This window comes from Hermetia illucens, chromosome 5 (genome assembly GCF_905115235.1).
Source record: "Hermetia illucens chromosome 5, iHerIll2.2.curated.20191125, whole genome shotgun sequence".
Classification (NCBI taxonomy): Eukaryota; Metazoa; Arthropoda; class Insecta; order Diptera; family Stratiomyidae; genus Hermetia; species Hermetia illucens.
The window spans coordinates 100,657,691-100,671,762 of record NC_051853.1 but is presented as its reverse complement, the minus strand read 5'-3'; positions in this window follow the sequence as shown (position 1 = coordinate 100,671,762).

The following is a 14,072-nucleotide window of genomic DNA, read 5'->3' as shown; positions in this document are numbered from 1 at the left end:
TCGATGAGAAAGTTATGTGTTGACTGCAACTGGAAATGAGTCCCTTAAAGAGATGGTGTCACATTGCCAAAATCGTATCTCACTATCTCCAGTATTTTATAATTCCTGTATTGTAAAACTTCATCTATACATATGCCTATATATATAACGTTATTATTGCAAGCTTTTCCATATCCTAGCCCGAACAAAGGCGAACATACCACACATAACAACAATTAAATACACACACGGACGCAAAATTAAACATCACGTAACAAAATGCTGGCAGTCATCAACGATTACACCCTCACTCACCTTTGTTGAAATCTATTTGCGGACTTTAAGCGACCACTTATCACTGTAACGGCGCGGCAGCAAATTTAATTCATTTGTCCTTGCTGTTTGTCGCACATGTGTGTATGTCATGTCCGAGTTGTTTGACATGGCACAAAGGATACGAAGGTGGAATCCACAGCGTTCTGTTGGGTTGGTGTTCTTAAGGGATAATATGAAAATTGGAATATTGTATTGTGGTTTTTCAACCCTTCAGGCGTAGCTATTAATTTTATAAAAAGGCGGCAATTAGCATTGTTAAAACTGGAAATTTGGGCTGCAAAAAAGCTGTTTAAATTGGACAAAATTTCCAAGTTTGGATTTCCAGGTAGAGATTTTCATTCATTTGTAAATACATATGTAGGCAAGAGTGGAAGAACAGTACAGTTTTTATTAGAATCCTTGCCAACTGGTCGAAACTCCAGAGCGATAACACCACGCACTGCATTCGTTAAAGTATAAAATCATACACGAAATAACCGTGCAGCCGAGCGTTTAATCCGGTCGCCGGAAGGATTATTTGCTTTGCGCTCCTATTTGTTCACGACAAACTTGAGGAAAATGCACCTTTCTCTTCTTGTCGGTTTTATGTATCCTACGGCGGTTAGAAAGCAATAAAATAGCAATAAAATAATAAAATAGACCTAAAGCTAAAAAATTTGTGGAATGAATTGAAATATTAAGTAGCTAACGCTTCGCTGATTTTCACTGAACGGACACCGAATGTCATTCGCCAGTCTGCTTATTTCAGATCTTTGTAAAGATCTGCGTTTGTGAGCTATGGAATTCAAAACCTTTACATTTCGTGATTCTTTGACATTCGTGACTAAATTGGCAAAATCCTGGTTATCTGGTGGCCTGCTCTGATTATACTTCAATTCGGTAAGTCTTCACACGACCTCCTCGTGGTGGCCGCTGAAAACCGTCTTCGGACGGGCGAAGAGTGTGTTAGGCCGGGCTGGGAGTAGGCTCATCCAACTGATGAAGATCTACTTGTCTGCTGGTCATGTGTTAGGGGCAAGTAGATCTACCAGGGTGATAGGCCGAAGCAACAGTCCGGGGATCGTCCTCCCTGCACCGGAGAAGGCGCTAATAGGACCCCAAACCAAAGTGTAATAGCATACGCCGAGGGCTGCCTTGCCAATGGGGAGGTTGGTCTTTAGTGTGCGAACTCTGAATACTTTGGGCACATTCAGTTTTAAATAAGACCCTTACCCTGGTGGCCGGGATAGCCAGGGTGGACATTCTTCCCGGACTACTCGTAGGATCAAGACATAGACTCAATTTTTTTTTTTAAAGATGATAGAAGTAGGGGGGTGAGGGCAGGCGCATCATCGGACGACTAGCGCTGGCTTCGAGGCAGGAGGCAGTAGCCGTCGAGAGCAGTACCATCGGTGCCAGCCATAGCACCGCTGTGATGAAACCAACTGCAGGCGGTAGACGGACTAGTGGCTTCCAGCCTGAAATCCACTCCGTCATCCGTCAAACCGGGTGTACCGAGTACCAGACAAAGTACTCCTAACCCGAAACCCTTAACGTCGGGAGATCGAAAGTGAAAACTGACAAGAACGTCGGTCGCCAGGAACCGGCTAAGAAGCGAAGGTCCACTGTTGTCCTGCTCAAGAGCCAGTACCAGAAGGCCATACATATTCTCAGCAAGATTGCTAAGAATAAGGAGGCCGGTACTGTCGACGAGCGGGATGAAAAAGACCTCGCTAACTACCAGGCGATTGTTGAAGAATACAATAGCAAATGCCTGGCAGACGAGCAGAAGGCGAAGCCCATCGCTCTGAAACTCAATCGTTGTCTAGATGAGGTCGAGCAAGCTAAGAAGCAGAGTAGAGTGGGCAAGAGCTCAGACACTAAGCAACATCCGAAGAAAATTACGCAGCAACAGTCAGCCGATGGGCCACGAACTGCGAAACTCTTCAGCGACGTGGCCAGAAGCCACTTACGTGTGGCGCTGGCGAATTGTAATTCTGCTAGCGGCAAATTAGCGCCGGAGGTGTGGACCAGTGTTGAGGCCAGGCTGTCGAGGATGGTCTTTGAGTATCTCCTAGGCAAACACGCGGGACTCATCTCCTGCTTCGATTCCTCTCAGGTGGTCCGTGCGTTCCACGTTATAGGTTGCGTGACCTAGTTCTCTAGGGACTTTCTCGGTTCGTGCGTCGTTAAGATCCACAACGCCTGGGAGGGCGTAAACCCCAAAGTCACCTCTTACGTTGAGATTCCCAGGAGGCAGGTAGCTCGCATCTGGCTGCAGAAGATCCGCATGGATAAGGATAAGCTCGTCCAATTCCTGCGCCTTCAAAACCCCGGGATTCCCATGGACGACTGGGTTGTTATCAAGGAGGAGGAACCTCAGACAAAGAGCCAAACTCTGCTACTCCGTATATACGAAGAGTGCCTGGAAGCACTGGAAAAGACGGTCTATAAAGTGCGGTTCGGAGTCAGGAGTGAAAAGATAAACGTGTTCCTCTCTGTAAAACCGGACGACGACCTAGATTTAATCGACGTCGCCAACGAGCTATTGAAGGAGATGACGATCGACAGTCCGACGGAGACTAACGAACCCCCCACGCAAGCACATCATGCTGAGGGTAACGTAGATAAATTTGGGGCATTCGAAGTGCGCCTCGGCTAATCTGCTTGTCTCTCTTAGAGCTTCCTCTCTACGCGAGTCCGGATGCTGGGCAGCAAATTCCTACGGCCACAGCCACATTCTAGACGAAGTACCTCGGGAAATCTAGGCATTCCCCACGGACTATGCTACACGCAAGCTGAACTTCACGAGAAACTTTGCTGTGGATTTTCCAACCAGGGCAAAGTGGAAGATCGGTGGCGTGTTGCAAGGTTATGACTCAGTATTCTTTACCGACGGATCAAAGATGGCCTGTGGAGTCGCCGCGGGTTTTTTTTCGAATACTCACAGTGTATCCGAATCGTATGGTCTCCCAGGTTTCGCCAGTATCTGCCATGCCGCCAAGCTCGACATACCCTTTTCGAAAGAATCTTAAGCTTTCCGTAAGTCTTCAATGCAACTCGCTTGAGGAAATCTTGAGCTTTCCGTACGATTTCAATGCAACTCGCTCGAGGAAATCTTGAGCTTTCCGCAATGCAACTCGATTCATCAAACCTTTTCTTCAGGAGTACAGTGTGGTAGCGATAAAGATGGTTTCGATCGGACCACACTTCTAAATTTCGCCAACCCTTTAATAAAGTCTATAAACTTGTTGCTTTTGGATTAAAACCACAGAAGAAAATCAATCATAAAACTTTATTTGATTTTAGAATGTAGATAACTTTATTACATAAAAAATGAAAGAGGAACTGAAAACTTTGTGTATTCTCTCTCTCTTAAAATTGACATATCACTAAATTTGTTTTTCAAATTCAATTATTTTTTTCAAATTACGGCCTGCTCCGCCACGGAGAACACCGGTGGTGGCCACTGTCAATCGAATTAACAACATTCCAAATAAATTTCGAATGTTGTTAACCCCGCTGCGCCACACCCAAAAATTCGCATTGCCGAAACTGCGGAGAAGGAAGGGAAACCCTCATGCACTTTCTCTGCTATGGCGCAACTCTAGCTAGAGTCAGGCTACGGACACTGGGTAAACCATTCTTTGGGGACCTCGGAGAGATTTCTAGCTGCAGGATGGGAGAGCTACTTTCCTTCGTGAATGCTACAGGCTGGCTCTGAAAATCCGACCCGGCTAGACTCTGCCTCCCTGCTCCCATAACGGCAGTCAGGAGTTTGTGGTATCGAAACGACGCATCACAGCGCTAAATGGGCTCTTCGGAGCGGCCATTGATACCTACCTACCTAACTACCCTGGTTATCTAGATTTTCGCCATATATGTAGACTACTTTGTTTCTCCTTTTGTATTGCAACTATCTGACGAGATTTACTTGCATTACTAAACCCAGACCCGACTACTGAAGCCCCAAAACTTACTGAAATATTATTCAGTTATCATGCATAAATAGACGGCTATTTCGCTGTGTTATATGTATATTGGGATAAACAACACCTAGTGGCCACTTTGCTCACGCAGCTTCCAGGGCATAGATGAGGCAGCGTCTGATGAGTTGCCTCTGCCCTCGACGAAATCATTCCCCATTTTTATAAAAACTTGGATTCTAGCCCAGCTACAGGGGGATCCATGGGCTAGAAACTTCTCTATAGGCTCCCTCACAAACATACATTTTCAAATATCACAAATGATGAATAGCATTTTCTTTCATAACTTGCACCATTTATGTGCCTCTGCCGTATGTTAGGTCATCTACAAGAGGCAGAAGATGACAGAATATCTTACGTTTAGAAACCGTAGTGAAATGCTCCATCCACCTCTTCAACTGGTCGTTACTGTGGCTCAAGAATCCATCATTAACATCTCTCTCCACTTTTTTTTTGTGATTCAGGCTTCCTTGATTTCCGTACTAACAAATACGATGAAAGAAGCATTTTTGGACCGCGGCTCAATTCTCGTAAATATTCTCAGCCCTGGTATTCAAGGTAGCTGGCCAATTAAGACAACAATTCTCACAACGCAACACGCAAGCAAAGGAAAGCAACCATCAGACGATGATCTCTATCCAAGTCGATGTCCGCGTACTTCTGCTTTAGGCACATCCAGAAATTGGTGGTTCTGATTGCTCGTATGATGTCAATCAGTTGACACCAAACTGACCATCTGGCAGGCTATGTGTTCGAACAATGTGCTACCAATGATGAGGAGGTGGAAGCTGTAGAAATTCATAAGCCTCCTAACATTATCGTTACGGTCGCCAAAGCCTTATTTCCTCATCAAATGTCACGCCTTCCAGTAGCCATCAGTGACAATTTGATTTGCGTCTGTTGCCACTTGGCTTTCCAGAGTATAAAAACAAGAAGCAAGATGGAAAAAAGTACTCTCTAAAACCTCACCATCTCACTTCCCTCAGGTTCGGAATGTCCACCCTATATTGCTAGAATTTTTCCTCGAGTTGAAGGATCCGAGCATTCCTGGGACTGTCCATTCCTTTGTGGAGACGCGTGCGAACATTCTAGGAACCAACAATATGCGCTTTTCGATAGCCGGTAATAGTAGCCGTGAGGTAAGCCACTATCCGAAGCGTTGTTGATGTTTTGTTAGGAGTTAAGTTTCGAAATTTGCAGGTTGCTAGCCTACAAATTTCTATCCATTTTGGTGGCTTTTTAGGACGATCAGGGGAGTCTTTGAACAATTCACAGGGCTGCAAACGCTTGAGATTTTCATTTGTGTGGAAAGTTGAAGTATGCATGTGATAGCGCATACAAATTGAATAGAACAAGGACGACACACACAAAATCACAATACGACTGCGGCAATTTTTGGTGTAACTGGACAATTGAAAAGCATATTTTGGAAGCAAGAAATGTTTAGCCGACGGCGTCTGCAAACGAAAAGCAGAACAGAATAGCTCGTGGTGAACCTTCCTTCTCCATCGTGGCACTCTAACGTTGAGTTTTCCTGCCCTTTACACCCGATGTGAAGAGATACCAGTTCAAAAATCCTCTAAAGAAATGCGACATCGAAGTAATAGCCACCATCAAATCAGACGTACCGAAGGTCACGGTTCAAATTTCACTGGTGGCAGGGGATTTGTATCATGATTTGTCATACTGTAGGGTGGGTGACCAAATTTTATGAATTCCGTAACATTTGGGGTAGTCCTCGTAACTTGAGCGGGGTGAATGGGCGCGTTGTCTTGCAGAAACAACACTTCTCGCGCTAAATTGCCACGTCTCTTCTTTACCGATCCGTACGAAATCTGATAGACACATGGGAAATATGAAATCCCACGCATACAGTGGATACCACAAATTTGCGTGGTGCGGCTCCCAATACATGCAAAGGACCCCCTTTTGCATATTTTCTTTTCACCGGATATAGTCATGTGGGCTATCAAATGAAAGGGCTCGAATAGTACTTTGCGAAACTCATATTAAAATACGCAAGTAAGAAGTCAAAATGTGTACAATGGCCTGAAAATATGTCCCATTCCGATATCTGCTCAAATAACCTTACTAATAGTATGTTACCAACTTTTAGAAATTGACTGAAAAGCCCTTCTTAAGTTCAATCCGAATGAAATTTGGTGGACATATGGGAAATGAAAGCTCACGCACAGAGTGAGTGACATAAATTAACGTTAGGACTAGATTTTTTATAGGTCCATTCATCACCATGATCAACGGCGCAACAACCGATATCCGGTCTAGGCCTGCCTTAATAAGAAACTCCATACATCCCGGTCTTGCGCCGAGGTCCACCAATTCGATATCTGTAAAAGTTGTCTGACGTCCTGACCTACGCCATCGCTCCATCTCAGACAGAGACTGCCTCTTTTTCGTTTCCTACTGTGGCGCGGCAGGATTCGCAGCATTCGAAATTTATTTCGAATGTTGCGAATGCGAACGAATAGATGGCGCGGATCTATCCACTTTGCGGAGCTCGCCACGGGAGTGGAGGACCGGCGAGAAAAGTGTGCCATGAGTTAGGGGCAGAAAAGAAACACATGAAGCGAAAGTCTCTTCTGCCTCTAACGAGCATACGGTGACACAAAATATTAAAGTTAAAATATAAAAGTCTAAATATTACGCGCATGCAATTGATCAAAGTTCACTTAAAGAAATTCTATTAAAATGATTCATGTTCACAATGTTTGGCTTAATAATTCTCATAGGAATTGACTGTAAAGAAAGTTAAATTGGTGACCCCGGAGCGAACATCGCAGCAAGGAGCCAGCGTGTCCAGCCCCGCTCCGCAGTCTATAACGCCAATCGTCAGCGTGAACCAATCAAGCGGGCAGATTATCGCACAAAACGTGAACATTGCCTCCTCCGCGACTATCGTTCCACTGGCTATTCCGTCGCAAACTCCAAATGTGATTACCGGCACAATCAAGGTAGTGAAAGTGATCCCCCAACAATAACAGCAGCAGCCGCAACAGTCGCAGCAACACCACCAGCAGAGCCAGGGCACGTACTTGTTCAGCCAAAGTTAACCAAACATCAGCACCGCAGCCCCAGACGCCAGCACCGCAGCCACCACCAATTCAACGAGCGCGACCACCTTTCAACATAGACAACGCAGCAACGGCGGAAGCATACAAAATCCCATCAGTGCTACGAGCCGACGACGTAAACAACGCCGCATCGCAACCCATCAGCACTCTACAACGGGCACAGGCAGGCACTTCGAGTAAACTTTCTTCGCTTCAATTTTCGTCGAAGGCGCATAAATCTCCGTTCGTCTACGGGTCCAGCCAGCTCGGCTAGAAAGTAGCACACGCAAGGAGTTACGCAGGAAAGCCAACGGCCATACACAACGATCCATCAGTTCTCGTCCGATCACGTTCATCCCAAGAGGATATCAAGCATCAAATTTAATTATCATTTTATTGTCATTAGTTTTGAAATTTCTTAGTAATTTTAATTGAAATTTTTAGAAATTTTCGCGCTAATTGTTAATAATATTAGTAAAAGTTAAAAAGTGGTAATAAAAATTGAAATCGCTGCAAGAGACGGCGTTAGGTGTTTCGCATCGCGGGTTCTCCATTTCTTTGGTGTTGTTTTTGGTCTGCGCTGGAGAGCGTCCGCTTCTGTCGTCATTTCTCTGTTCGTGCGTGCATTTGTGGGTGCGGCCTGCCGTGTCGGAATAAAATTCACCGCGTTTCGTTATAAATTCACCCCGTCTGCATTACAACTCGTATTTTTCGTGAAACAAGATGTCGTTTGATAGCAAAGACGCGGCAGGCCCATCGGACCCGGAAGTGACCGCCCTCGCCGTACGCGTTCCTCCGTTTTGGCGGCGGAACCCCGAGCTGTGGTTCGTGCATTTGGAAGCGCAGTTCCAAATGTCCGGCATCACATCGAACGCGACCCGCTTCAACTACGCGGTGGTCGGCCTGGACGAGGAGTCCATACTTCTGGTGTCCGACGTAGTCAAGTCGGCATCGTACTCACAGCTCAAGAGCGAGTTGATCAGGCGCCTGTCGGCAAGCGAGTCGGCAAAATTAGACCACTTGCTGGCGGGTTTAACGTTGGGTGATCGAACTCCCAGCCAATTGCTTCGCGAAATGAGGCAATTGGGTGGGAGCAAGATTGGCGATGACCTGATCAAGCCGCTCTGGCTGCGACGGCTCCCGGAGGGCACCCAGGCGATCCTCGCTTGCGTCTCCGGTTCCTTGGAGGAACTGGCAGCGACGGCCGACCAGGTGCAGGAGGTGTACGTACGCCCAACCTTGGCGGCCGTTCAACCACCGTCGGATGAGGTGGGTGACTTGAAGCGCGAGACAGCCGCTTTAACTGCCAGTGTGGCCGAGATGCGGGCGACGTTGGACGCTCAGCTTTCGGGCGCCAGATCGCGAGCACGCTCAGGCGATCAGGTAGCAGGTCGTCAGGACAGTCCGCGGACCGAGGGATTTGCTGGTACCACCGCAGATTCGGGGATAAAGCGACAAGATGTACGCTACCGTGTAGATTCTCTCCTACCGCAAAAAACTAGGTCCGCGGGGGGTCTTGGCGACGGCCACCCAGAACGCAGCGCCATGTCGCTTAACTATTTTCGACCCCCTCAGCGGGCGCAGCTACCTCATCGATACTGGTGCGGAGGTTTCGGTTCTTCCCGTACCTCGGCAACATCAACTTTTCCCACAACCGCTCAAACTTGCGGCAGCAAATTCCTCCCGTATAAACACGTACGGATATAGGCAAGTGGACGTGAGTCTTGGCTTGCGTAGGACGTTTTCGTGGCGTTTCATCCTGGCGGATGTCAGCTTCCCCATACTAGGCGCAGACTTCCTGTGTCACTATGGATTGCTGGTGGACTTGCAAAACAAGTCTCTTATAGATTCCACGACCAAACTTAATTCGTCGGGACATATGGTATCTCACCCAGGCAATAATCTTTCCGTTCTTTTAGAAGACATTACCGACTCTCGTGTTCGGGCACTTCTCCAAAAGTTCAGCCAGATTACTACCAACTGTAGTCTCTCCAAACCAGTGAAGCACAATGTGCAGCACCACATTATCACTACTGGTTCCCCGATCTTCTCGAAGGTGCGTCCTCTACCATCTCAGAAACTGGCAATTGCACGGAAAGAGTTTGAACAACTCGTTCAACAGGGTATCTGCAGGCCCTCAAACAGCTGTTGGTCTTCCCCACTGCATATGGTCCATAAGCCAAACGGCGAATGGCGCCCATGTGGGGATTACAGAAGGCTAAATGCACAGACTGTTCCTGACCGATATCCAATTCCACTCATCCACGACTTTGCGCATCACCTCGCGAATTGCCGCATCTTTTCGACCTTGGACATAACCAAGGCTTATCACCAAATCCCAGTAGCTCCTGAAGACATTCCAAAGACGGCAATATGCACACCCTTTGGACTCTTCGAGTTCACCCGGATGACTTTCGGATTGTGCAATGCGGCGCAAACCTTTCAAAGGTTCATTCACTCAGTCCTGCGAAACCTCGAGTTCTGTTTCGTATATTTGGATGATGTTTTGGTCGCTTCTTCCACTGAGTCTGAGCACTTAGCCCATCTCGAATGCATTTTTCAACATCTCCTTGAGGCCGGTTTAGTCCTAAACGTTGAGAAATGCAAATTTCTCCAAAAACAACTGAGATTCCTCGGCCATTTAATTTCCCCTGAAGGAATACAGCCCGACCCAGACAAGGTGCAAGCGATAACAAGCTTCCCGCGTCCAAAGACAGTGAGGGAGTTGAGGAGGTTCTTGGGCATGTTGAACTTCTACCGTCGTTTCCTGCCCAAGGCCGCCCATCACCAGTCCATTTTGAACGCGTACTTGTCTGGCCCCAAAACTAAGGACACACGAGAGATCGTGTGGTCTGAAGAGGCTATCTGCGCGTTTGACAAATCCCGTCAACAATTGGCCGACGCTACACTCTTGGCATTCCCTCTGCAAGATGCACCCCTAGCCGTTTTTGTTGATGCCTCTGACATCGCAGTAGGTGCTGCCCTTCACCAAAAGGTGGATCAAGTTTGGCAGCCGTTGAGCTTCTTCTCGAAGCAGTTGAATTCCGCTCAACGGAACTACAATACCTACGATCGCGAACTGCTCGCCGCGTATTTGAGCATCAAATACTTCCGTTTCTCCCTAGAAGGCCGGCCGTTCACAGTGTTCACGGACCATAAGCCTCTCACGTATGCTTTGAAACAGAAGCCCGACAAAGCGTCCCCTCGTCAGCTTTGTCATCTGAGCTTTATAAGCCAGTTTACGTCAGACATCCAGCACGTGTCCGGCAAGGAGAACATAGTTGCTGACGCTTTGTCTCGTGTCTCCGAGGTTAACATCCCCGCCTCACTCGATTTCTCGGCTATTGCCAAGGCGCAGGAGGATGACGCAGCATTTCAGAGCCTCAAATCCAACCCCAAATACAAATTTCGGGAGTTGCCCATCTTCGGCTCAAACCTCTCTCTCTGCTGCGAAGACTCGGAAAAGGGACCTCGGCCATACATTCCGGCCACATTTCGCAAGGAAGTGTTCCACGCAGTTCACGACTTGGCGCATCCCGGCATCAGGACAACAAACCGGTTAGTCACCGGAAAATACTTCTGGCCCTCCATGAACAAGGATATCAATTCCTGGGCCAGAGAGTGCATCGCATACCAAAAGTGTAAAGTCTCCAGGCATGTAAGGAAAGAAGTGGGCTCATTCCCCGCACTACCAAGCGTTTCCACACGATACACCTCGACATAGTAGGGCCTTTGCGAGACTCGCACGGTTATAGGTATTGTCTCACAATCATCGACAGGTTTACGCGGTGGCCTGAGGCAATACCTCTGAAAGACGTTACGGCGTAATCATGTGCCGAAGCCCTCTGTCGAGAGTGGATACCTCGCTTTGGCGTCCCTGCAGTGGTCATCACTGACCAGGGAATGCAATTTGAGTCCACCCTTTTCTCCGAGTTAGGCAAACTCCTTGGTTTTAAACGCCAGCGGACTACTGCATACCACCCGCAATCCAATGGGATGCTAGAACGTTGGCACCGGACGCTGAAAGCCGCCATTATGGCACGTGACGATCCGTCCTGGTCCCAAGTCTTGCCTCTCGTCCTACTCGGCCTGCGTACAACCCGACGAGAGGAATTTGCTGCCAGCCCCGCAGAGCTGGTATACGGGGAGAACCCAAGACTCCCAAGCGATCCGGTCTTCGACAAGAGATCGGGTCTCACGGAGTCGGGGTTGGTGCGTCTGCTGAGGGACAATCTCCGACGCATCAAAGCGCCACCACCCACTCGACACTCGTCCATACTTGCTTGTTCGCCCAAGGAACTGGACACATGCACGCACGTGCTGATCAGGGCGGATGCCGTCCGGAAGCCGCTGCAGCCTCCATATGAGGGCCCGTACCGCGTTCTCGAGCGGGGAGAACATTTCTTCCAGCTCGAGATCGGTGGACGCATGAAGGCGGTCTCTCTGTCCAGGCTGAAACCCGTGTCCGCCCCGAAGCAGCGTCGTGTCCGTTTCGTGGATTGACGGCGAACGAAGTTCCGGGATCAGTCGCCGAAACCCCTAGGTTTCATCTGGGGGCGGAGTGATGTGGCGCGGCAGGATTCGCAGCATTCGAAATTTATTTCGAATGTTGCGATTCGCAGCATTCGAAATTTATTTCGAATGTTGCGAATGCGAACGAATAGATGGCGCGGATCTATCCACTTTGCGGAGCTTGCCACGGGAGTGGAGGACCGGCGAGAAAAGTGTGCCATGAGTTAGGTGCAGAAAAGAAACACATGAAGCGAGAGTCTCTTCTGCCTCTAACGAGCATACGGTGACACAAAATATTAAAGTTAAAATATAAAAGTCTAAATATTACGCGCATGCAATTGATCAAAGTTCACTTAAAGAAATTCTATTAAAATGATTCATGTTCACAATGTTTGGCTTAATAATTCTCATAGGAATTAACTGTAAAGAAAGTTAAATTACCATAGATATTGCCCTTATAAACTATCCGGGCTAGATCATCCTCATCCATTAGGGTTAACTGACCCGCCCACCGTAACCTATTGAGCCGGATTTTATCCACAACCTGGCGGTCATGGTCCATCCTCATGTAGGGCAAACAATTCTTCTCCCAAAATCGGCCAAGAGTACGCATTTTTTTTTGCTAAGAACAGAAGTTTCCGAGGAATACATGAGGACTGGAAAGATCATAGTCTTATACAGTAAGAGCTTACAGTCTATGGTGAGACGTTTCGAGCGAAATAATTTTTGCAAGCGGAATTAGGCTCTGTTGGTAGCAAACAACCGTGCGCGGATTTCATCATCGTAGCTGTTATCGGTTGTGATTTTCGACCCTAGATAGGAGAAATTGCCAACGGTCTCAAAGCTGTATTCTCCTATCTTTATTGTTCGTGTTTGACCAGTGCGGTTTGATGTTGTTGGTTGGCTGGTTTTCGGTGCTGACGTTGCCACCATATATTTTGTCTTGCCTTCATTGCTGTGCAACCCAAGATCTCGCGCCAACTACCGCCTGCTCAATCTGGATGAAAGCAGTTTGCACATCTCGGTTTGTTCTTCCCATGATGCCCCTGCCGGGCCAGGTTAAAGAGAACGCTTGATAGGGCATCCTTTTGTCGTAGACCGTTGTTGATTTCGAATGGTCTTGAGAGTGATCCTGCTGCTTTTATCTGGTCTCGCACATTGGTCAGGGTAAACCTAGTCAGTCTTATCAATTACGTCGGGATACCGACGCTATAATGGCAATGTACACTTTTATCCTGGTTATGCTATCATAGATGCTGCAACTGATGCCCATATTCCAACAGTTTTATCATAGCTTGCCGCACAGAGAAAATCTGATCTGTTGCTGATTTGCCTGGAGTGAAGCCTCTTTGGTATGGGCCAATGATATTCTGGGCGTATGAGGCTATCCGGCGTAGCAAGATAGCGGAGAATATCTCATAGATGGTACTCAGCAACGTGATACCTCTATAATTGCTGCACTGTGTGATATCTCCCTTTTTATGCATGAGACCTCGTTGCCAACCGTCAGGCATTGATTCGCTGTCCCATACCTTGAGCACAAGTTGATGAACCACTTTATGTAACTGGTCGCCTCCATATTTAACCAATTCGGCTGTAATTCCATCGGCTCCTGGCGACTTATGATTTTTTAGCCGATGAATTACACGAACTGTTTCTCCTAAACTTGATGGTGGCAGTATTTGTCCGTCGTCTTCAGTTGGCGGGACCTCCAACTCGCCGATGTTCTGGTTGTTCAGTAGCTCATCAAAGTACTCAACCCATCGCCCTAATATGCCCATTCTGCCGGAAATTAGATTTCCCTCTTTGTCTCGGTAGGATGAGCATCGAGGTGTATAAGGCTTCATCCTGCTGAATTGTTGGTAAAACTTCGGCGCCTGTTGCGGTTGCTGTACTTTTCTAGTTCACAGATTTGTTGGTTCTCCCAGGTTTCCTTTTTCCGTCTGTAAAGTCGTTTCTCCGCTCGACGGAGTTCGTGATAAATCTCTGCGCGTGCACGCGTTCTTTGAGAATGCAACATTACTCGGTATGCGGCACTTTTCCGTTCCGTTGCTAGCTTACATTCATCGTCAAACCAACCGTGCCGACTCGTTTTGCGGCTGGGGCCAAGTATGTTTGTGGCCGCATCCATGATAACGTTCTTCAGGTGATTGTGAAGATTATTCGTTGATGCTTCATCTCCAGGTCCTCTGTCGACTGCGGTTATTGC